At 48.1% G+C, this 25,636-nt stretch overlaps 1 protein-coding gene across 8 annotated transcripts in view; it reads right to left on the bottom strand.

Annotated features, from left to right (window-relative positions):
- The window catches only part of PXYLP1 (2-phosphoxylose phosphatase 1), a 94,679-nt gene extending 70,709 nt beyond the window's left edge, over window positions 1–23,970 (bottom strand). For 2 of the 8 annotated variants that reach the window (XM_021069541.2, XM_084989871.1), the window contains exons 1-3: window positions 3,882–3,911; window positions 3,290–3,444; window positions 1,030–1,145 (exon numbers count right to left, since the gene is read on the bottom strand). The gene's annotated coding sequence lies outside the window, so the exon portion shown is untranslated. Of the gene's footprint in view, window positions 1–983; window positions 1,146–3,289; window positions 3,445–3,881; window positions 3,912–22,137; window positions 22,952–23,166; window positions 23,306–23,884 lie in introns of those variants that run through there. The other 6 variants (XM_021069540.2, XM_084989869.1, XM_013982090.3 and 3 more) reach the window with 4 other exon arrangements.
- Window positions 23,971–25,636: the final 1,666 nt, after the last annotated feature.

Raw genomic sequence — 25,636 nt, 5'->3', positions numbered from 1 at the left:
TAGAGGATATGGGTGAGGGCTGCCTCCTGGATGCAGGAACTACCCTACAAGACTCCTCTAAGTTCTTTTGCAGTGCCTTTCCCATCATTAGCATCCTGCATGCTCCTGTGATGGCTTCCTCTCTTGGTTACGGGCTCCTCTCTTGATTACTGATGGCCCTATTCCTTTGCCAAAGCCAGTGGCTTCCCCAAGCAAGGCCCAAGAAGATTCAGAGCCACTTTCTGGTCCTGGGGCGGGTAGTGGGGGAGGCTACTGACTGTGTTGGATGTGGCTCAATTAGCTCACCCCGGCCCTCCTGCCTTTTGGACTCAGAGTAGACCCCACAGGTCATTCCCAGCTCACAGGTGCCCCCCATGGCTGCCCCACAGGAGCTCCAGGTTGAGGGACTTCCTCCGCCTACAAGGCTGTCCAGCAGGTTTAAGAGTCCCCAGGAGGCTGCTTCTGCCAAAAGGCCCACCCTTACTAGAAGGCAGCTGTTGCCTCTTCTTCGCCTTCTAAGTGCAGGTGCAAAGACCCTCCCAGCTGCCTCTCTTTTGGCCACTCCCCTGCACGATCCCCTTAGCATCTCTGGTGGGAGCTGGCTTCCCAGACCAGACCCTAGATTGAGGTCATCGCTCAAGTCACCACTTGCCAAGGGGCACAACCCTCATGCAAAACTTCATATGGCTCAGGGCCCTCCCATCTCACCTCATCCAGCCCTCACCTGGCTTTCAAGGTCTTCAAGGAAGCAGAACAGTGGGCCCAGCACACGTCATTTCAGGTAACTGTGGGGCCATTTTTCCTATCGCAGTGACTCTGCTTCTAATAGGAACCTCTCCACCAGAATGCAGGTCCCCATTTATCCGCCAACCAAGAACCTCATCCCAGGGCTGAAGTCCACCTCTGGGAACTTCCAGGACCTTGGCTATTCTGTCACCCTTTTCCCTACCCCCCTCCAGAGAGCAAGTTCGCTCTCTCTTTTCCTCCCTCCCTTTCTCACTCACAAACTGCAGGCATTAATTAAACCTCTTCTAGAAAACAGATTTTCACCAGCTGCAGGAATCCTGGGGATGAGCCAGACATGACGATTGAGATAGTCCGGGTGAGGAAGCCAGCTTGTGAACCCATGCGCAGTGGCACTCTGAATTCCAGCTCTTCCCAGATTCCTGAATAAAGGGGACATGAGTTGCTCCCACCCCATTAGCCTCTAGCCGTCCTCCCCAGGGCTGGCCTTTGACAGGGACAGAGCTGGACTTTACTCCACCTGCCAGCGGATCCCCACCACCTCCCAGAGACAGAGACACCTTCCCCAAACACAGCCTCCCCCCGCCCCAACAGAGGAGCAGACCAGACTGCCAGAAAAGTGCACGAAGAGGTGCTCCCAGCCCTCCCCCGGGGGTGGGCAGGACCCACTGAAGTGGCGATGGTGTGATCTGACACAGCCAGCAGGGCTCCTCAAGTGTCTTCCCCCCATCATGTGTAGGGATGAGGGATACTAAAGGGAGCTGTAGCCACAGCACTATGGGTTAGGTTGGACCCACCCCTCAGCAAAAAGCTATAGCTCCCTTAGTGCCAATCACCTTCTCACCCCAATTGCGTGGGGGAGGATAACTGCTTTTCTTCATGGAAATTCTGGAGTCCTCACTGCAGTTAGAGACCCAGGGGTCAAAGCCTAACCTATAAATTGAGTTCTCTGCCCCCAGTACAGACAGAAATGAATGTCTATACTGAGCGAAGAGATTTCCTAAAAATGTGATAAATTTAAGGATAACATTTTGAAAGCAGTGTAGCACAATGGGAAACCATGGGTTACGGACTTGGATTGGATTCAGAAGGGAGACTCAACTTTTTTTATGGCCACATCTGTGGGATGTGGAAGTTCTCAGTCTAGGGGTTGATTCTGATATGAGGCTACAGATCGAACCTGCATCCTCACGGACACTCCGTCAGGTTCTTAACCCCCCGAGCCACAATAGGAACTCTGAGACTCACTTCTTTGTGAGACAAACACTGAGTACCAACCACTTAGAGGGTGCCAGGCTGGGCGCTGGGGCCACAGACATGGTTCCGCCCCACCTCTGAAGGGGCTCCTGGCCAGTGGGGCATCAGGCATTCAACAACTCATCACGTAGCAGCCTGGCCAGGGCTGAGGAGATACCCACAGGGATTTGTGGGCACCCAGAGGGAGCCTACTGAGCCCCAGTATGCCCTGGGTCTAATTACTTATTAGTTCACTATTGAGCTAATTACTATTCAAGCCAACCACCAGGAAGGGCTGCAGATACCCAGTTCTGCAAATGCTCTAAGTGCAGTGGTCCAAAGGCCACATGGCCTATCTGGTCCGAGGTGCCCAAAAGTAGCCTCCCAAACCTCAGTGCGGGTGGGCTGGCTAGGAGCTCATCCCTGAAAGAGAATTACCTCCTACATGCCCTTTCTCTTCAATAGGCAATTAATTTAATCCAAGACTTAATGAAAACCAGGAGAAGGGATGGGGCAGGTTGACGCACTGGCTTTCTGGCTGTCACCCTGCATCTCCACCTCTCTCCAGGGACCATGAGGCTTTTCAAACCATCTGTTCTAAACCCTCTTCCCACAGATGTCCAGACTGGGCACCAACACCTCTGAGGAGGAGTTGTTGCCAAGCCCATCTGCAGTCTCGTCACGTTTGTAAGGCTGGATGGGCACTGCCTGCTGCACGCAGGTTCATTCGCGGGCCTTCTGCAAATAGCAACAAATATCTACAAGTTGTGGAGCCTACTTGAGGCTCCCTCTGCCGTCCACCCCCCACTTCCCCATTCGCACGCCATCTGATTCCACATCTCTCCTGATTTTACTTTTTGAATGCTTACAAAGCATCCTTGTCTTCCCACGAAGGCACTGGGCATCCAGGCAGTGACAGCCAGCCTCTCTCCCCAAGAAACGCCCCGCCGAAGCGGGGAGAAAAAATGGCTCCACATCTTCCTGCTCCGGTAATCCTTTAACCACTCACAGGTACAACCTGAGAGATCGCTGCAGCCGCTAAGAAAGCAATCAGCTCTAAGCACATCCAATTGTGTGTGTGTGTGTGACAAAGCCGGCTTCTCTAAAGGACTGAGACCAATGCAAGTTCACGAGCAAAAGCAACTTCGTGGGTATAAACCACGTAGCCCTAACCTGAGTGACCATTCAGTTAGGTTAAGCTGCGCATGGAGCGGCCCCTCCGCGGGGCCTCGGGACTCCCGGGGGGACGCCCGGCACAGGTAGCTGCCCAGAGGAGCCCGCCCCACTCCCGAGGAAGGCCGCGGAGAAGTTGCCGCCTCCTCCTCCTTACCTGGAGATCAGCGGGATCGGAACTGCCGGGGAAGGGGGATCCTGGGAGCTCCGGTTCAGGCAGGAATCAGACGGCAGGAATGCGGGGGCCCGGAGGGAGCGGGCTGGAGGGGCGGGGATGCGAATGGAGGCAAGCGAGGCTGGCGAGGTGCGGAGCTGGAGGCGGAGAAGCAGGAGGCGGCGAGGGTTAGGAGACGCACCCAAAGGGGGCGACAGGTCAAGGGCTTGGGGAAAGGACCGCGGAATCGTAGGCTGGGTTCGGGGGCGCTGGGGCTCGGAGAGGGGGCGGCAGAACAGACAACGGGGGCTGGGATCGGGGCACGCGGGGTAGGAGGTGGTTTGAGGAGAGGGAGCGAGTCCGGGGCTGAGGTTTGGGGAGGGGGCGGGAATGGAGGAGGGAGCTTAGTCGTGGGTTCAGAACCGGTGATCGGAGCCCGCCGCCAACGCCACCCCCCAACTCATTTTCGTCCCAGCCTTGGCGCGGACCCTTTCTGTCTGCGAGCCCCGCACCCCAAGACACCCGCCTGCCCGGAGCCTCTGTGCCTCTCAGCCTCAACAGCAACCACCCCGGCCGCAGCCCGCGCCGCGCTCACCGCTCATGGTCCCGGCTCGGCCCGGGCTCCGCCGCTGCGCTCCGGGTTCGGCGCTCGCCGCCTGCTCCGCCCCGCACCGGGGGAGGCGAGGGCGGCCCGCTCCGACTACTGGGCAGCGCTGCATCTCGCAGCGCCCCCTACTGACCTCGCCTATCTTCGGGCTCGGCCCTCCCCGAGCTGGGCGCCCTCGAGCTCCGCCCCGGAGGCGGAGTTGTGGTGCGGCCCGGCGGACCAAGAAGGGACCGGAAGGAGTTGCGGAGAGGTAACTTCCAGGAGGAGGCCAAACACCGGCCCAAGAGACCCGCCAGTCTGTGGAGATCCTGGCATGCGAAAGCCACGGTCACCGGCACTCTGAGTGCGCAGGGCCGCTGAGCGCCTAAGAACGCGGGACTCAGGATCAGAGACTGCGTGGACGCACCCCTAGGCCGGGTACACAGACACGGCCCGGGCCGGGAACCCCAGTGTGGGTGCCTGTGGGCCATGTGCCTGGCCAGGCGCCTCCCGGGGCTCGGAGCTGTGCTGGGTGCACATGTTTGGTGGCAGCCACTGCCGGTGACTGCTGCCGCGTGGACCCAAACTGTCACAATTCTAGCCACCTGCTCCCCTCCCCCCAACCTACTCCACGTTTCCCTTCCGGCTCTGACCACATCCGGCCCAGTGTGTCAAATCTAGTCCTTGGTGCTGCTGTCTCAGGAAGGCCTGCAGGCGCCCTGGGGAGGTCTGGGTCCGGGCAGCCTCCTTCTCCACCTGCTCCAGGCCCGGTGGCTCTCAGCCTTCTCCGAGTGAGCTACAGGAGATCCATGGAGCACTTGACTGATTTCCGTTAACTCTGTTAAACACCCGAGAGGCCCACAGTTGAACCAGATTCGATACTGTATATGTCATTTCTTTCAAATGCTGAGTTCCAGCTGGTGTTATTCCTATCTGATTTCTCTGCGTGAGATGATCTGACCAACTGTGTCTGTGAGAAAGGTCTTTGGTGACTGTCCGAGATCTACAGTGACCCCTGTGTGCCCTAGCGCAACTGCTCTTGAGCAAAATAGGCTCATAAGTATATACTATTGACCTTGCCAGTGCACTCTCTGTAGGAACTTCTCGCTTGCCTCTTCTTTCACTCCCGTATTGATGGCTCCCAAATCCATACTCATCACCGAGGTATTTTACCCATATTTCTACCTAATCTCTGGTTTTCTGCTTAGAACATTCTGTCTCAATTCAGTTCTCCCAGCACCAAATTCTCTCTCTTCCCAGCGCTAAACCCCACCTACTCAAGTGGTCTCACCAACCACTGAGATGCCCTCCTCACCTGAAGGCTTAATATCCTGGCAGCCTTTGCTTTCAGATCTGGCTAACCTGCCATTCCCACCCCCATTCCTGGGACACCATACTGTACTCAGCTCCTTCCTGCCTCACCACTGATGCAACCCCTCCTAGTCATGAACCACACCTCCCAGCACAAAATTGCTTCACTGTCCCCTTTAGCATCACTCCAGTCTCTCCCACCTGGGTCTCAGTCCACCTCATCCCACCCAAGATTTCTTCCCACCACAGTCTCACTGATTGTCCTCTTACTAATTCCAGGTTCTACCCCTTCTCTGATGCTACCTCCCTCTTGCCTACATGAGTTAGGGTGCTTTCTGCCGTAAATGACAGACAACTCAATTCACATTTGCTTAAATGAAAAGGAACTGATTGACTTACGTAAGTTAAAATCCCAGGGCAGGTCTACCTCAGGCCTAGATTTAATTCCAGAAACTAAAGCCTTCAGGGACTCTCCATCTCACAGCTTTGCTTTGTTCCATGTGAGCTGTACTCTTAGGCCCTAGGTAAGACCCCAGCAGATGCAGGCTCACAACCTCAGAGCAGCCAGGCTAGCAGAAAAACAGATTCTCCTTGCCATTCCTGCAAGCCTGGGGCCTGACCCTGGCTGGCACAATGGGGTCACCTGTCTATCCTGCTCTCTCAGCCATTGTGACCCCATGGTGGTCCCCTCTCTCTCTGCTACCTTCTTCTTCTTCTTCTTTTTTTTTTTTTTTTTTTTTTTTTTTTTGCTTTTTAGGGCTGCAGATGTAGCATATGGAAGTTCCCAGGCTAGGGGTCAGATTGGAGCTACAGCTGCCGGCCTATGCCACAGCCACAGCAATGCCAGATCTGGGCTTCGTCTGGGACCTACACCACAGCTCATGGCAACATTGGATCCTTAACCCACTGAGCAAGGCCACGGATCGAATCTGCATCCATGTGGATACAAGTTGGGTTCCTTACTACTGAGCCGTAATGGGAACTCCTCTGCTACCTTCTCATCCCCCCCAGGGAACAAGTGCTTGCTCCCTGATCTCTTCCCTGTCACAGCGGGACTGCAGGTGACACAGGGACACCGTCACTAACCATTGCTGCAGCCCTCCTGTATTGGCACAGGACGTGTCGTGGGACCAGACAGAAAGTGGGGCACAGGCCCTGTCTGCTTAGAGCTTCCTCCTCAGCCTAGCTGGGTTCTGTCTTTATATCATACCCCTCCCTAGGTCAAGATTTGGTCCAGAAGTGGCCTCAGGGAACTGGGCATCATACTCTCTCTAGACTCATTTTCTCAGTCTCTCTCCTCATTATCTCTAGTCTCTGATGGCTTCAATCCCCCCTTCCATCCTGGAGGAGGTATCTTCCCCCTCCTCCCTGTAGACTTCAGGTTCCCAGTGGTACTCCCTGCACCTAAGGCAGTAACACCTCTTGGCTGAAACTTAAAAGAGGAAGGGGCTACAAGGAAAGAAAAAGAAAAGGTTCCTGCAGGGAAAATAGTTTCAGGCAAGCATCTCAAAACCATTATTCCCACTGAACCCCTTTCCTCTGTGATTGTTGAGGAGGTAAATTGTGGACTGAAGCAGCTGGTGGCCTTCTGGTCAGCACCTGGGGTGGCTGTGCCAGAGACTGTAGCAGACACAGGGGGAAAACAAAGCCAAGAGATAGACAGCTTTCAGTCCTGCCTAAAACCCGGACCTGGATTTTTCATGTACATGTCCAGTAAATCCCTGCTTTTCCCCAAGCAAACTGGAGTTGACTTTTTTATCACTTGCTACCAAGAGTCCTGAGTAGCACAAGCCCATAGCACAGTGGCTGGCACATGGGTCCCTGCAAAATAGTAACTATTTTCATTGTTATTCACCTGATAGAGGTGCAAGCTATGCTCATTGATGACCAGAAAACAGAGCAGAAAGGAAAAAGTGCAGTGCCATTTGCTTGTAAGGCTGGTCTCCTGTTCTCAGCCTTTATCCTTTCTGCACATACATTTTGGCGCCCACAGAAGCTTAAAATTCACTGAAAGTCAAACCCTCCCATTGTGTAAAAATAGTCCCAGACTCACCCAAGTCATGAATATTCTGCCAGGCAGCACTTGCTGTGATTTTATGCAAGCAGCCCCTGCCTGGAGCAGCTGGGAGCAGGTGTCTGTCTTCAATTCAGTTTCAGTCCGTTGAGCACAAAAGCTGAGCAAATATTTGTACAGCGTCCTTTGTGCAGCTTTCCTGCACTGTAGACATAGGGAAACAGTGGGCTATGCCCCTACCTTTAAAGGGCTGATGAGGGGGAAGACAACTCATCTAGGATGGAGACTGAGGTAACTTAATGAAACCAGGGAGGCCCTGAGGTGTCCAGATGAGGTGGTTTATTAGCACCAGGTTCTAAGTTCCAAAGATCTGTGCTATCCACTACACTGCCTTCTGACAGAATTATAGAACCATACAAAACATTTCTTTTGTGCCCCCCATAATACGTACATTAAGAATTTTTTTGGCCATGCCCAATATGTACATTAAGATTTTTTTTTTGGAGTTCCCATCATGGCTCAGTGGAAATGAATCTGACTAGGAACCATAAGGTTGCGGGTTCAATCCCTGGGTTAAGGATCCAGCGTTGCTGTGAGCTGTGGAGTAGTTCGCAGACATGGCTCCTATCTGGTACTGCTGTGGTGTAGACCAGCAGCTGTAGCCCTGATTAGATCCCTAGCCTGGGAACCTCCATATGCCACGGGTGCAGCCCTGAAAAGACAAAAAAAAAAAAAGAATTTTTTTTCTGGTCACACTTGTGGCATGTGGAAATTCCTGGGCCAGGGATCAAACCCACGCCACAGCAGCAACCCGAACCCCTGCAGTGATAACACCAGATTCTTAACCGACTGCATCACAGCAGGAATTCCGTGAATATTGTTATTCTTATTTAATGGCCTTGCCCCCAGCATATGGAAGTTCCTGGGCCAGGGATTGAATCTGAGCCACAGCCATGACCTACGCTGCGGCTGTAAGCAACATTGGATTGCTTTAACCTACTGTGCTGGGCCAGGGATTGAACCCTCACCTTTGCAATGACCTGAGCTGTTGCAGTTGGATTCTTAACACACTGCACCACAGTGGGAACTCCAAAATGTTATTTTTAAGTTCCATTTACTATGGATTTTGTTTCTCTGATTATAAAAGTACCCACTTATTGTGAAAAGACTAAGTACACCGAGATGAAAATTTTAATTACTCATAATAAGTTTGTGTCAAATACTATAATCAAACTAAGATTTAAAGCAAAAAGACAATCCCATGCTTGCTTCCACTCCACCACTGGCTACCCCAGGGCATCAGGGAAATAAATAATCCTGCAGAAAGTTAAAGTTCTTTTCTTAGGTGCTTTCAAAAATTCTGCGCTCTCCTTAACACGTGTTAAAAACTACTATTCGGGCCTCCCAGCTCCAGGGTGGTCTGTCCTCTATTACTTATGTATGCATGAATCACTGTACTTGCTACCAGCTGCAACCCCTTCTCCCCACTGCAGTAGGCTTATTATACAAGCCCCAGCCCCTCCTGAGAACAACCAGGGAGGGCAAACTCATTTTACTATCTATCTGGGTAAAATCTAATTAGAAAGGCAAATCTAGAAGAACAGAACACAAAATAACCACGTTAAATTTAAAAAAAAGGGGGGGGGGGAAGAGATGCCTTCAACCTTAAGCCAGCACACACACACACACACACAACTGAAGTAACTTGCTGAATCATAGATCTAAATATTCATTTTTACCCTCTAAACTCTGAGCCCAACCAAAAGATATTTCTAAGGAAAAAAGAAACAGGAGTTTCCTGGTGGCCCAGCAGGTTAAGGATGCAGCATTTTCAACTGCTGTGGCTAGGGTTTGATCCCTGGCCCAGGAACTTCCCCATGCTGTAGGCATGGCCAAAAAGCAAAAAAAAACAAACAAGCAAACACAAGATGAACTCCCACGAGCCTTATTTAGAAACGGTAAAACCACACCAAGGATTCCAATTGTCTATTTCATCTATGACAGTGTTGGAAACACATTTACAAAAATTGGATGAATGGCCCAGGAGCCCATACCTCTCTCATTTTACAATTAGAAACCAAAGAGAAAGGAGACAGGAGGACAGGAGGGATCTGGTAGAGATTTCTGTAATCTCAGGGCCACTTGGGGGACAAAAATGGGAGGTCGGCACCCATAAGAAACTTGGGACCCAGCTAACACCCAGACTTTGGGTTCACCTAGAACCCAAAACAGAAAAGATGGAAGCTGGGAAACAGCTTTTGAATGCTGAAAGAAAATCACTGGCAATATACAATTCTGTGCCCAGAGAAAATGAGGGACAGAGGGTAATTTGCCCCAAATCAATCACAGTAATGGAAAAGAATGTCCATTCTGCTCTGATTGTGTAGAGGGTCATATAAGTGTCAATTTATTTATTTATTTATTTTTGCCTTTTCTAGGGCCGCAGCACATGGAGGTTCCCAGGATAAGGGTTGAATCGGAGCTGTTGCTGCCGGCCTACACCACAGCTCACGGCAACGCAGGATCTATAACCCAGTGAGCAAAGCCAGGGATCGAACCCGCAACCTCATTGTTCCTAGTCAGATTCATTAACCACTGAGCCATGACAGGAACTCCCCATATAAGTGCAAATTAAGTCAACAGTGGTTTTCAACTCGGTCATATCCTCACTAATTTTTTTTCTGCTTTTCTACAAGTTATTGAATGGTTGGCATCTACAATATTTAATATAATCAATTTATTTCTCCTTTCAGATCTATTAATTTTTGCTTCATGTGTTTTTTTTTATTAGAGTTGATTTACAATGCTGTGCCAATTTCTGCTGTACAGCAAAGTGACCCAGTCATACATACATATATACATTCTTTTTCTCATATTATCTTCCTTCATGTTCCAGCCCAAGAGATTGGATATAGTCCCCTGTGCTGTACAGTAGAACTTTATTGCTGCTTCATGTGTTTTTAAGCTTTTATTAGGTTCATAAATGTTTTAGATTTTTATGTTCACTTGATGAATTGCCCCTTTATTCCCCCCCCCTTTTTTTTTTTTTTGGTCTTTTGTACTTTTAGGGCCACGCCCACGGCATATGGAGGTTCCCAGGCTAGGGGTCAAATTGGAGCTGTAGCCGCCAGTCTATGCCACAGTCACAGCAATGCCAGATCTGAGCCACAGCTCACAGCAACACTGGATCCTTAACCCACTGAGCTGAGGCCAGGGATCAAACCTTCGTCCGCATGGATACTAGTCAAATTTGTTTCCACTGAGCCACGATGGGAACTCCAAAGTAATAAGTAAGCGTAAAGTTGTATAATGCTTTTTTATTCAATCTGACAGTCTGCCATTTACTTGAGGTATTTATTTTTAGTTAATGAGATTAATAATTTGATTGGGTTTAATGGTATCATTTTACTATTTGTTTTCTATTCGGGGTTTTTTGGTGGGGGTGTACTGGCAGCATACGAAAGTTCCCTGAGCCAGAGACTGAACCTGTGCCATAGTGACCCGAGCCACTGCAGTGACAACTCCAGATCCTTAACCTGTTAAGCCACAAAGGAACTCCTTGTTTTCTATTTGTCCCATTCTATTTTTTCCTTTTTTTTGCTTTTGTTCATCAAGGGTTTTGTTTGTTTTTTGTTTTTGTCTTTTTGCCATTTCTTGGGCCGCTCTCTCGGCATATGGAGGTTCCCAGGCTAGAGGTTGAATCGGAGCTATAGCTGCTGGCCTACGCCACAGCCACAGCAAAGTGGGATCCAAGCCATGTCTGCAACCTGCACCACAGCTCACGGCAATGCTGGATCCTTAACCCACTGAGCAAGGCCAGGGATGGAACCCACAACCTCATGGTTCCTGGTCGGATTCGTTTCTGCTGAGCCACAGCAGGAACTCCCATCGAGTATTTTTTTTAGGATCGCTTTTTACCTTCTTTGCTTATTTGTTGTATCTCCTTGTTTTTCTTAAATTTTCAGGGGTTGTATTCAGGTTATGGTATACATTTTTAGCTTTGCACAGTCATGCTCGTTTTATTTTACCACTTGATGTACAGTATAAGAAACCTATAGCCATATTCTTTGATTTCCCCTCCTGTCCTTTGCAATATGGTTTTCATATATTTTATGTCTACATTTGTTATAAACTCCATGATGTACTGTTATCACTTTTGTTTTAAACCATCAACTATCTTTTAAGGTGATTTTTAAAATAAGAAAAAGTCATTTTATACTTACTTACATATTAACCATTCCTGGTGCTCTCTGTTTCTTTGCATAGATCCACATTTCCATCTATTCTCATTTCCCTTTTGCCTGAAGGACTCTCTTTAACATTTCTTATACTATATATCTTGTAGTGATAAATTCTTCCAGCTTTCATATGTCTGAAAAACACCTTGACTTCACCTTTGTTTCTGAATATTTTCACCTGGTATAGAATTCAAGGTTGACAATGGATTTCTTCCAGTACTTTAAAGAGGTTGCTACACTGTCTTCCGATTTGCATTGCTTCCTAGAAGAATCTATTGTCATTCTTGTCTTTTTTCCCCTGCTTGCTTTTGTAATTTTCTCTTTATCTCTGGTTTTAAGCGTTAGATGATCATTTGCTTTGATGTAGTTTTCCTCTTGTTTCCTCTGCTTGGGGCTTAGTGAGAAACCTATTCGCCTCCCTTTAGTGGGAGCTCAAAAGAGTCCAACCACACAAAAAACTAAATAAAGCACTGTCAGATCTAACTAATGTTGGATATAGCTACTCCCTCAATGACCAGAGCACCCAGCATATTTGCACACATTGTACAAGGAGCAAGGAGCAAAAATAGCCCTCACCTCTCGCTCCTCTCCCTCTTCCCTCTACCCATCATACCTGGCTCGATGACCCTGTCCCACTCCCTTGGATCCTCCCTGGGCTGCAAAATGGTGCAAAGCAGAGAAGTTGAGTTGAACTATCCACAGTCTGGGGTAGAGTGGAAAGCAAGCCTGGGACAGCTGGGGTGCTCCCTGCTATCTCAGAGAACCAAAGGTGGGATTGACCCAACTCCCATAAGGACAGGGCAGGTGGGTGGGCAAAGAATGGAGAGGTTTCAAGAAGCTTCCAACCCCCATTGATTCATTTCTTGAGTGCCTAGGGCATGTCCAGCATCATGCTGGGTGCCTTGAAGACACAGTGAATCATCAAGGCCTGAGCAGCCTCCAGGGCCTGTCTGGGGAATCATCTGGTCAAACAAGCAACAGATCACAATGGGATCACTGTGGATTTGGCAGGGAAAAAAAACGTAATCTAATCCCATTTCACATAAGTGATAGAAGTGATAGCCTGGAGAGGTCCAGAGACCTGCAATGTGGTGGTCGAGTCTACATAGTATTATGGACCAGGGCTGGTTTCCCTTCCCCTGTTTTAGGTGTCTCATCAGTGCAGCCCTGCTCCACAGATCAAGAACCCGCTAGCTGGTCATGACATCATGATTCTTCACCAGGGTCTTCTGTGTGGGTCCCAGGTCCCTGTCCCAGGTCTGTACCATTCAGAGGTGGGTCCCACTCAGCTCCTGCTGCCTCATGTGGCTGTGACTTGTCACTGCAGTGGGCCTGTCAGCTTCTCAGACGGTAACGTGCTGAATCCCCCAGAGTGCCTTGCACATGCCTGGCAAGCAATAAATGTCTGGTGATCAAGTCTCTGTTAATGAAAGGCAACGACTTCATCAGTAAATATTGATGGATTTGAGACTCTGGCTCACTGTGGACAACAAGCCAGGGCTTTTGCCAGAGGAGGCAGGAAAGAATTCTCAATAAGCTGGATGTGTTCCAGTCCCTTACATGGACAAATCTGTAATTGATTCAGGGGGCTGTAAAGGCGGAGGAGGATCTCTGTTGTCATGGCGACTCTGAAAAAAAAATTTTTCAACGGCATCCCAGACATTGAGGCTCTGAAGTAATGGCCCTTTTGAAATTGAATCATATTAATAAGATCTACCCGACTGAACAATGTGTTTGTTTGTTTCTTTCTTTATTTTTTTTATTAGATGCATTATTAACTTGGCTAGCAGCAAGACCTTGTAAATGCAAAGTGCCCATTCAAGGAGAATACCACTTCCAGCATGGAATAAATAAGGCTGCAGCTCATTAATTCCACAGATCTCAGAGGATAAGGAATAAACTCTGTGAATGATGATCTTGGGTCGTAGATTCTTGAAGGGTCTAGGTTGTGTGTGGGTCGCTTCTCTTGAGTGAATCCTCAAAACGTGGGGCAGCCTACCCCACCCAGGCCATCAGACCAGGCTGATCAAGAGCATCAGAGGAAGTTGAGGAATGAACAAGAAAATTTCGCAGAAGTTCTACATTGTGCAAGAGAGGAATTGTAAGAATCTTGAATCTAACAGCTTTCCTGACCCATGTCACTTTTAAACATTGGATTTAGTAATATTTGGTGTTTATTGAGCAAGTAACATGGCAAATAGGCTCTTAAATGTCCCCCAATGATCCCCAGCTCCTGGTATTCACACCCTTGTGTAATCCCTTCACCTTCAGTGTGGGCAGGGCCTTACTTTTTTTTTTTTTTTTTTCCCCTTTTAGGGCTGCACCCAGCCCTAAAAGGAAAAATTGGAGCTACAGCTGTGGGCCTAGACCACAGCTACAACAACGTGGGATCTGAGACTCATCTGCAACCTACACGACAGCTCATGGCAATGCTGGATCCTTAATCCACTGAATGAGGCCAGGGATTGAATCCGCATCCTCATGGATCCTAGTCGGGTTTGTTAACTGCTGAGTCACGAAGGGAACTCCTGTCAGGACCTTACTTCTAACCAAATGAATATGGTAAAGAAGCTGAGGTGACACTTTTGAGATTACAGAAAAACGTAACTTCTGCCTTGTTAGCTGACTCACTCTCTCACTGGCTTTGATGAAACAAGATGCCATATAGTGAGCCACACTATGGAGAGACCCCCTGGAAAGCAACTGAAGGTGGACTCCAGCCAACATCCACGAAGGAACTTGGGCTCTTATCCCAAACAACCTACAAGAAACTGCATCCTGCCAACAACCATGTGAGCTAGGAAGTAGATTCTTCCCCAATCGCACCTACAGATGAGACTCCACCCTTGGTCAACTCCTTGATTGCAGCCTCATGAGAAATCCCGGAGCAGAACTCAGCTAGGCCTTGCCTGAATTCTTGACCCACACAAATGCTGAGATAATAAATCTGTGTCGTTTTTAAGTCGCTACCTTTGTGATGAGTTGTTACACAGCACTAAATAACTAATACAAGCACCTACTAATGTTCTAAATGCCATGGACACGCTGGTGGACAAGACAGTTTGCCGCCCTGGTGGACATTCCCTTCTAGTGGAGGAGACAGACAATAAGTAAATCAATAAATAACTGTTGTGAAGAAAAGGAAATTAAGGCAAGGGAATGGAGAAGGTACATGGTATGTTAGAGAGGGTTGATGAGTAAGGCCGTCTGTAAGGAGCAAGCATTGGAGCAGAGAACTTAGGAAGTGAGTGTATCAGAAGGAGCAGCATTTCAGTCAGAGGGAGGGAAAGTCCAAAGGTGCTGGTGTGGATCAAGCTTGGCAGGTTGAGTCCCTGTGAGTATGGGGAGTACTGTCACAGCTGAGCTCAGAGTTAGTGTGGTCAGATCATAGCTGCCCCTGCAGGGGGGGCTTTGCTTATATTCGCCCAGTGGGAGGACACACCTGAGCCCTCTGAGCAGGTGAGTGACATTATTTGACCTGTGAAGAAGAGCCTCTGGAAGGATGATCCTCATCCAATACCCCCAATATGAATTGCCTGGAAAATGACAAAGAGCATCTCATCTATTTTTCCTCAGGGATTCTCCCAGCAGTCCTGTGGAGTAGATGGGGCAGGTATAGGCATTCCTCCCCAACTCTGCATTCCTCTTGTTCTAAAGGCTGATCTATGCGGTTGGATTCCTGAGTCCTTTTTCCACACTCAGGAGCCCCGTTAGAATGGTGAATCCAGTCATGACTTGGGGATCCTCAAAATAATATGAGAAAGACTTTGAATATTTGCATGAAGGATAAGGCAGATAAAGAACAATGCCTCTCAGAGGCACAGTATTTGCAGCAGGGCAAGTGGATGTACAGGAATCTTTTTAATTTACAGGTATCTTTTTGAATTTTCAGAGAAAGAAGATCCTGAAAACATTTTTTGTGACTTAATTACATAGGGCATGTTACTGCTAACCTAAGATGCTTCAAATGCTATTAAGATGGTATTTTTGAGTGTTAAGATGCTACATAAATATATTAGAAGTTTTATATATTCACATACATTATTAATCCTTCAACCCTAGAGTTTTGTAAGGTTTGAATTCCACACATATAATATTTTTGTTAAGTAAGTATAAATCTCAGATTTGAAATAGAAATCTGTATTATCTCTTTCAAGAGGTTAAGTGAAGAACCTCTATGTTTTCTTAGTGGGTCCTGTTGGCTTGGGCCACAGGAGAAGGGACGGGCTGCAAACCTATCACAGTGGAAAACAGGTAAGTGAAACCTCATCCTACCCTCCATCCATCCCTTAATTCATTCAACACATCCATTCACTCATCTGTCCATGCATGCAATCATCTGTTCCTCCACACATCCATCCATTCATCCATGAATTCATTTATCCATCCATCCATCCATCCATGCATCCAGTATTTAATGAGCACTAAACAGAGCAAAACATTGTAATAGAAAACTGGAGATGAGGCAGCCATGGCCTCTGTCTTCACACAGTCTAATCTTTGTTCTCCACACAAAGTTGGATACCTTCCCTAAAGCACTATCTCCTCCACTGATCTGAAGCTTTTATGCAATCCCACATCTCAGTCTTGCTCCCCAGTCTCGGGGAAGCAGCATCCAAGAGATTCCCTCAAAGCATCTCAGAGATGGATGGATGTGGTCAGAAGTACACGGAGGTACACGGAGTTCCCGTCATGGCTCAGTGGTTAACAAATCTGACTAGGAACTATGGGGTTTTGGGTTTGATCCCTGGCCTCGCTCAGTTGGTTAAGGATCCAGCATTGCTGTGAGCTGTAGTGTAGGTCACAGACGTGGCTCGGATCCCGCGTTGCTGTGGCTCTAGCATAGGCCATCAGCTACAGCTCTGATTAGTCCCCTAGCCTGGGAACCTCCATATGCTGCAGGTGCGGCCCTAGGAAAGACAATGACAAAAAAAAAAAGAGAAAGAGAATCTAGTACAAAGTTCTTCTGGTGCCTAATTTATGGGGAAGCTCTTTTGGTACCAATACTAATAGCACAAAGCCTTCTGAAATAAATATTCACGTGCATTGAGTAATTATGATGTGTTGGCAGGACTGATGAGTATATTCTTATTTTCAAAAAGTACATGGTTCTTTCTAGGTCCTGCTCCTCTACTGCTCCTGCCCTAAACTTTAGATGTGTTCCCCAAGGTGAACTTCACGACCTTTACCTTTACGTGCCCTGAATGATCTCACCTACTCCTTTTACCAAACCTGAATTCTGGTTCAGCCAGATTTCCTAAGCTCTCAACTTGTGTGTCTTCCTGCTGGGCTCACAATGTTCCAGAGAGGATGGAAACTCAGCGTGTCCTAGACCAAATTCTTAAGGTAAGCACAACAGCAAGATCCCAGAACCCTAAGATCGGATGAATAAAATCCACAGGAATGTCTCCTGGGCTGACCAGAGTAGCACAGAGAGGCTATAGCTAATGCAGGGACATGAACCCAGACCAAGAGGCGGGCAGCAGAGAGAAGGCAAGGGGCAGAGAAAACCAGGGGCTCAGGGAGAAAACTATATTATGGTCCAAGCATGTGGATAGAGGGTTCCTGGGCAGACCTGCCATAGAGGGACCTCGGCTATGGGGTGGGAAGTTATATTTTCGGACCCTCTGGTTCACGGTCCATTCTTGCTAAGCAGCTGAATGCTTAAAATATTAATCTTCTTAGTACACTGACACCTTCAGAACCGTCCTGACTCCAGATCAGGACCCCACTCTGTGAAGATACCCCTCTCCTGGGGCGGAGGGACATCAGACTCCTATGAGTGCGGTTAGTGTGAGTCAGATGCTGACAGACATCATTCTGAGGACCCCAGGCCAGCTGGGGCCTGCACTCCAGGCCTGTGGGCTGGAGAGGCACTATCTATTTTGTCTGCTATTAATGACATCCAACAGATCCACATTAGTACAGATGGACATGACTACCTTCTTGCTGTGATTCCCAGGACTACTGGTTCTGGCATTTCCCTTATTTACTCGATAACTCCTGACAGTTCACTTGCAGGAGCCATCACTCCAGTGGCTAAGGTTTCTATGCCATTTTGCACCTGAGTATAAATCAGTTCAGTTTGGGGAGTATGTGCTAAAGAGAAATAGCTACTCCTGGATCCAGAAATTCCCATGTATATACGCAAGAGAAATGAGTGCATATATCCAGCGAAAGATGTGTATATGACTGTTCCTCATAATCTTTTCCATTATAGCAAAAACCCCAAATTCTATCGCTAGAAGAATAGATTAAAAACTGTGGTATCCATACAATAAAATATTACACAGCAGTAAAGAAGAATAAAGTAGTAATATGTGCAGCATTCATCTAAGATTCATATATATCTTACAGATATATAATGAGTGAAAAAAAGTCAGACACAAAAGGCTCCATACACTATCATTCCATCCATATGAAGTTTAAGAACAGGTAAAACTGACAGTAAGAGAGATCAGAGGAGAGGTGACCTCAGGGTAGAGATACTGACTAAGAAGCGGCCCAAAGGAAACTTGGGAGGGGGTGCTGGATATATATTTTATCACGATCTGGGTGGTGGCTACATGAAAGTATTCATATACGAAAATTCATTGGCTATCCATTAAAAATGTACACATTTTAAAACATTTACTTCAAGTCACAATTCAAGTCACACTTTAACGTCAAAAAAGAAAACAAGGGAGTTCCCATTGTGGTGCAGCAGAAACGAATCCAACTAGTATCCATGAGGACGCAGGTTTAATCCCTGGCCTCGCTCAGTGGGTTAAGGGCCCGGTGTTGCAGAGAGCTGTGGTGTAGTCAGCAGCTGTGGCTTTGATTCGACCCCTGGCCTGGGAACTTCCCTATGCCTTGGTTGCAGCCCTAAAAAGCAGGAAAAAGGAAGAAAGAAAAAGAGAAAGAAAACAAAAATAGGGCAAATTTGAAAGTACGAACTTAATCCTGAGCAGGGTATTCCTTGAATCCAAAGAGAACAAGTGGTTTAATCTCTCATGCAGACTCTAATCCAGCTACATTTTTCTTAAGGGGCAGATAGTAAATGTTCCCACCTTTTGCGCCAGCTCTGACACAATTACGCACCTCTGCCCTAATAGCAGGAAAGCAGTCACAAACAGTAAGTAAATGAGTGGGAGGGATTGTGTACCAATAAAACTTTATTACAGAAAGAGGAGCAGATTCACAAACATAGAGAACAGACTTGTAGTTGCCAAGGGGGAGGGGGTGATTGGGAGTTTGGGGTTAGTGACATAAGCTATTACATACAGAATGGATGAACAACAAGGTCCTACTGTGCAGCACGGGAATTATATTCAATATCCTATGGTAAGACCAGACACTATAAAACTCTTAGAGGAAAACATAGGCCAAACACTCTCTGACATAAACGACAGCAGCATCTTCTCAGATCCACCTATCAGAGTATTGACAATAAAAAGAAAAATAAACAAATGGGACCTAATCAAACTGAAAAAGTTTCTGCACAGCAAAGGAAACCCTAAACAACACAAAAAGACAACCCACAGAATGGGAGAAAATCTTTGCAAGTGAATCAACTGACAAGGGATTCATCTCAAAATTTATAAACAACTTCTGCAGCTCCATACTAAAAAAACAAACAACCCCATCAAAAAATGGGCCGAAGATCTAAATAGACAGTTCTCCAAAGAAGACATACAGATGGCCAAGAAACACGTGAAAAGATGTTCAGCGTCACTCATTATTAGAGAAATGCAAATCAAAACCACTCTGAGGTACCACCTTATACCAGCCAGAATGGCCATCATCAAAAAGTCCACAGGAGTTCCCGTCGTGGTGCAGTGGTTAATGAATCCGACTAGGAACCATGAGGTTGCGGGTTCAATCCCTGGCCTTGCTCAGTGGGTTAACGATCCGGCGTTGCCGTGAGCTGTGGTGTAGGTCGCAGACACGGCTCGGATCCTACGTTGCTGTGGCTCTGGCGTAGGCTGGCAGCTACAGCTCCGATTGGACCCCTAGCCTGGGAAACTCCACATGCCAAGGGAGCGGCCCAAGAAATGGCAAAAAGACCAAAAAAAAAAAAAGTCTACAAACAATAAGTGCTGGAGAAGGTGTGGAGAAAAAGGAACCACTGTGGAAAGCAGTATGGAGATTCCTCAGAAAACTAAACATGGAACTACCATTTGATCCAGCAATCCCACTGCTGGGCATCTATCCAGAGAAAACCACGACTCAAAAAGACACATGTACTCCAATGTTCATTGCAGCACTATTTACAATAGCTAAGACATGGAAACAACCTAAATGTCCATCCACAGAGTGGATCCAGAAGATGTGGTACATATACACAATGGAATATTACTCAGCCATCAAAAAGAATGAAATACCAGCATTTTTAGCAACATGGATGGACTTAGAAACTATCATACTAAGTGAAGTCAGACATACAATGAGACACCAACATCAAATGCTTTGACTGACATGTGGAATCTGAAAAAAGGACAGACGGAACTTCTTTGCAGAACAGATGCTGACTCACAGACATTGAAAAACTTATGGTCTCCAGAGGAGACAGTTTGGGGGGTGGGGGGATGTGCTTGGGTTATGGGATGGAAACCTGTGAAATCAGATTTTTATGATCATTATACAACTACAGATGTGATAAATTCATTTGAGTAATTTAAAATAAATGAATAAATTAATTAATTTTAAAAATATATCCTATGGTAAGCCATAGTGGACAAAAATATATATACATATTTTGTCTTTCTTTAGGGTCGCCCCTGCAGAATATGGAGGCTCCAGGCTAGGGATGGAATTGAGCTGTAGCCACTGGCCTATGCCACAGCCATAGCAACACAAGATCTGAACCACCTGCGACCTACACCACAGCTCATGGCAACATCAGATCCTTAAAGCTCTGAGCAAGGCCAGGGATCGAACCCACGTCTTCACAGATCCTCGTTGGGCTCATTAACCACTGAGCCAAGACAGGAACTCTGCCTGCCTTCTTTTGATGCCCCCATGTAACCACTGTTGGAAGACTCCCAACTTGCATTCATTGATTGGGGACCTATGAATTAACTGAGAAAAGACAGGCTAACAGGAGAAAAGACAAGGTTTACTTTCACACATGAAAGCAGAAGCGCCCAGTAATGAAAAAACTCACAGAATAGTCCAAAGTAAAGTTAATATAGATGTCAACTTAACAAAAGTGGGGGGCGGGGCTTAGGGTTTCGGTGGGAGAGTATGGGAAGTTCTGCTGTGCTTTTCCATACTATGGGTTGGGGCGTCTGTCTTGGCAGTTGAGATCATGAGAAACCCCCTCGGAGGGGACTTATGGGCAGCTGTGTTTTTAGGAGGCTCTGTTTTAGTCAGATAAGGTTTCTTTCTGCTCCTTCTGTAGCTCAAATTTTATTTATTTATTTATTTATTTATTTATTTATTTATTTATGTCTTTTTAGGACTGCATCCGCGGCATATGGAGGTTCCCAGGCTAGGGGTCGGAGCTGTTGCCACATGCCTACACCACTACCACAGCAACACCAGATTTGAGCCACATCTGCGACCTACACCACAGCTCATGGCAACGTCGGATCCTTAACCCACTGAGAGAGGCCAGGGATTGAATCTGCAACCTCATGATTCCTAGTTGGATTTGTTTCTGCTGCGCCATGACGGGAACTCCAAACGTTTCCATTTAAAATAATCTTTATACCAACTCTGGAGGATCTGAGAGGGTTGCCACACCACTTATACAAAGCATTGTGGGCTGGCAGATTTTACTGATCTGGAGACCAATGGGTTTACATAACAGGAGGGCAAACAACCTAAAAGTGAACAGTAGAATTTTCTATTGGTAAAACTCCCTCAGCCGCTTTTGCCAATTACAGAACATCTCCTGCCTACCACTCTCCCTTGGCCTCTGCTCTGCCTTCATTCCCAGCTCAGCAAAGGGTAACACCCCAATCCCCTTTTTCAGAGCAGTGTAGCAGTCTCCAGCCTCTACACGGACATTGCCCCAGGCTTCCCTTTATGTGGCCAAAGACTCCATATAGGCAGCTCTACAGTGGACACTTCCCTGCCCTGCCTGGTCTCTGCCAGGAGGAGGGGAAGGAGAGAAATTCCTTCCCTGCCTCCCCCAACTTCAAAGCCTCTTTCAATTTTATCTTCAGTCTCCAGCTGCTGCCCTACCTTTCCCCTGTTGTTCCCAGCCAAGGTCTGGAAAAAGTCACCTCTACTCACGGTCCTGGCATCCCCAGCCCCGGCTCTCCAGGGTCTCCACTCCACCGGTCCTGGCATCCCCAGCCCCGGCTCTCCGGGGTCTCCACTCCACCGGAACCTGCTTGGTTTACACCACGGGACAGGACAACCTCTCAGCAGCCCCGCTCCCCTCTCCCCGCGGGGTTCCCTGCTGAGAACGCGCCCTCCGCTCCAGACCGGTTCCTCCTCTTCTGGCTCTGGGACCTCGCCCAGGTCCCGATGGCTTCCCTCCAGCATCTCATCTCCTCCCCTCGGGTCCTCCCTCTCCCCCAACCCCGTCCTACTCTCCAGGCGTCTTCTGACTCTGGGTACTCTTGTTGAGCAAGACTGGTGTCCTAACCGTCATTTCCAAGGTCACGCCTTTTCCTGGAAAGTTCTGGCATCTTGGAGGTGATTATATCAGGGACTGCCGGTTGCATCTATTCTCCCCCTTTTAACCTAGTGACAGGTCCCCGATACTTACCTGGGTACGTGGTTGTCCGCAGTAAAGACGGTATTTCTCAGCCTCCCTCGCTTGTGATAGTGGCCACGTGACTTGGTTCTGTCAGGTGGATGCAAATGAGCTATGGGGGACATCTGAGAAGAGTACTTAAAAGAAGCTCGCTTCGGGGTGTGGGGGGATGTGCTTGAATTGTGGGATGGAAATCCTGTAAAATTGCATTGTTATGATCATTATATAACTACAGTTGTGTAAATTCATTTGAGTAATAAAAAAATCAATAAAAGTTAAAAAAATTAAAAACAAAAGAAGCTCATTTCACTTGGGGTCACCTCCCCTCTGCCTTTCCTCCTTCCTTCTTTTCACTGACTGGATGGAGATGTGATTCCTGACTCCATTGCCATCTTGGATCACGAGGTGATTTCAAGGGTGGGGGTCAAAGTGGTCCACGGAAAAGATGGGAGCAGCCTGGTCCTGGTCCTGGTAACTTGATACCCTGCCTCAACACCTTCTTGTATGCCCATATGGACTTCTTTTATAGGAGAAAACTAACACACAAAACAGAACGCGGTCATGTGTTTAAGCCACTGTTCAATCTCTTGAGTCTGAAAATCAGCAGGAATCCTGATACAGTTTTTCTTCTCCTCCTGCCCATTAAGAAGTTGATGTGTCTTTTTCAAGGAAAGTTTTGTCCGGATATATGACCAAGAGTGGGATTGCTGCATCATAAGGTAGTTCTATATATAGTTTTCTTAAGGCACCTCCATACTGTTTTCCATAGTGGTTGTACCAATTTACACTCCCACCAACAGAAGATTGACAGAACACTGTAAATAAGCTATAATGGAAAAAATAAAAATCTTTATTAAAAAAAAAAGAAGTTGATGACTTTCTCCCTTCCTAAACTTGCTCCTCCTCCTCTCTGTCCTGCCATCCCCCTCCCTCCCTGCTCCCTTCTTGGCTCCCCCCTTGCCCACCCCAGAAACGGGGGTGTCACGTTCCATCCCCCCATCTCCTTACACCCACCCAGTGATCAAATTCCATTGTGCCTACCTCCTCACAGGATCTCAGGATGTGCACTGCCTCTAGGCCCTGGTTCAGGCCACCATAAACAATCACTCTGCAACCACCCATAGACCTCAGGGTCCCGGGGTGCTGGGAAACTGCTGAATGCAAGCAGTGATCCTGGAAGCTAAGCCCAAGACAAAAGGGGAGACAGGAGGTGAGGGTGCCTGGTGGTGGATGGAAGGGGGAGGAGCCCCTGAAGGGATGTGAGGCCCCAGGGGACAAGCCCCATCTGCCCACCTCTTCCTTCCAGGGCCAGCCAGCTGGAATGGTGTCACAGGCAAGAGAAGAGCCAGGTCAGATCCCACCATTTGCTTTTTAGATCTGCTGCAGCAGGTCCTTCCTGGGGACTTCCCTCTTTTCCCCCAAAGTCTCTCCAGCTACTTCTTCTTGGGGATACTTAATTATCAACTCACAGGCCATGTGAGTGGAGGGTAGGTAAGGGTGGCCAGGGCCCCCAGGCATGGCCAGGTTTAATCTTCCATCCATTAGTTACCTGCTATGTGCCTGGCACTGTACTGGGAGCCTCCAATATCCTTTGGGAGAGTTTTTCATGCCTATTTTGTAGGTGGGACCCTGGGACTCAGAGGGTGAAGTGACTTGCCCAGGGCAGCCAGGGGAGCACTGCTCCAAAGGAACAAGCTAGAGACTGGCGCTGGGTCTGACTCCAAATCCCTGCTCCCCCACCCCTCCCATGCTCGCTTACCAATTATCCTAAGCCCGGATAAGGATCTCCATCACCTGCAGAGCTCTTAAAGTCTTCTGGTTCTAGGGCCGAACTCCAGAGATTCTGCTTCAGTTGTTTTGGGCTAGAGCTGGAGAGTTTGTGTTTTCACACGTCTCCCAGGTGCCCTGACACTCAGCAGGCTTAGGACTGGCCCAGCACCAGATGTCCCATGGTCTCTTAGTGATAGAAGCTGCTGAGCCTCCTGGTGCAGCAGGGAGGGGGAACCACTTGGGGTCCTGCCAGGTATGAAGAGTTGTTCTCATCAGTAGCCCAGCAGGGCTTGCTGAAAAGTGCAGGTACCAGGAGACAGCTGTGTCCCCCCCCCCCTTTTTTAATTCCTCCCCAGTACTGGGTTCAAGGATTGTTGCTTTGAATTCCTTGTGTATTTCACCAGATTTGGTCATTCTTCTTTCCATCCCCCCTAGGCAAAGAGGCCAAATTAAGCTGCTATGAATAGCATCTGCCCACATCAGCCCCTGTTTGAACATTTTCATGGGCTCTCTCCATCAAGAGGGCCCAGGTGAAGCTCCCAGCCCCAAGATGGTCTGCCTTGATCTTCTGCACCTGCCATCTCTCTGGCTGATCTCCTTAGTGAAGATGCTGGAGACCTTTGCTCTGCTTCCTCCCCTCCCTGATCTTGAATACCCCCCAAAGCCCTTTTTGACTCCACAGAGCCCCCCACCCCCAGATTAAATATCCCCTCCTCCAGGGGGAACATATGGAGGTTCCCAGGGGACACTTGCTGTTGTTTACGTCTCAGGTTCTGCTGCGTCCTGTGACATCCACACGTCTGTGTCCTACCAACAGGAACAGAGATAACTTTTATTTTTTTTTGTCTTTTTTTGCTATTTCTTGGGCCACTCTCGTGGTATATGGAGGTCCCCAGACTAAGGGTCGAATCGGAGCTGTAGCTGCCCGCCGACGCCAGAGCCACAGCAACACAGGATCCGAACCGCATCTGCGACCTACACCCCAGCTCAAGGCAACGCCGGATCGTTAACCCACTGAGCAAGGGCAGGGATCAAACCTGCAACCTCATGGTTCCTAGTCAGATTCGTTAACCACTGCGCCACGACGGGAACTCCAGAGATAACTTCTCAAGGTCATTGCCTGGTCTTGAATGTCCTCAACTCGGCATCTGCATTCCCCAGCTGTGCTCCAAGCCCTGGATTTTCCTAACAAGCTCCTTTCCCCTCCTTCCCTTGTCCTCCAAACTTACCTGTCCTGTGGCCCTTTACTCTGCCATAAAATCAATAAGCCAGTTTGTAATAATCTAATCATGCTATTTAATTATTCATTTTTTATTACAAGAGCTAAATTTTACACCGCACTGCCCCTTTTTAGGTGTTTTGCTTCAGTTATTTTTCACAAAGCCTCTCAGAGATGGGTGTATTACCCATTTTACTTATGTGGAAACTAACATTCAGGAAAGTTAATAGATGTGCCCAAGGTCCCAAAGCCGGCAACTGAAGGAGGAGGCAAGCGAGGTCCAGGCAAGGCCTGTTCAATCATTTTCTTAGGACAGACTCCTTTCCTGCTCTGCAGTGTTAACAACAACCGCTAGATGGCATCGCGGGGCAGCTGCGAGCCCGGCTGGCCTGGATGGAACATAGATGGGCTGCTGAACCTGTGGTGCCTACATTCACCACCAGGGGGCAGGCAGGGGAAAGAAATGGCACATGGGGGACCCCGTAAGGGGCGTTTTCGTCCCTAGACTATAGAATCCCCTTG

Source organism: Sus scrofa, chromosome 13 (assembly GCF_054392235.1).
Source record: "Sus scrofa isolate SSC_HxYL_T2T_F1_AM1 chromosome 13, Sscrofa_HxYL_maternal_Yorkshire_Landrace_v2.0, whole genome shotgun sequence".
NCBI lineage: Eukaryota > Metazoa > Chordata > Mammalia > Artiodactyla > Suidae > Sus > Sus scrofa.
The sequence above is the reverse complement of the archived record's forward strand: the minus strand, read 5'-3'. Positions and strand labels throughout refer to the sequence as shown.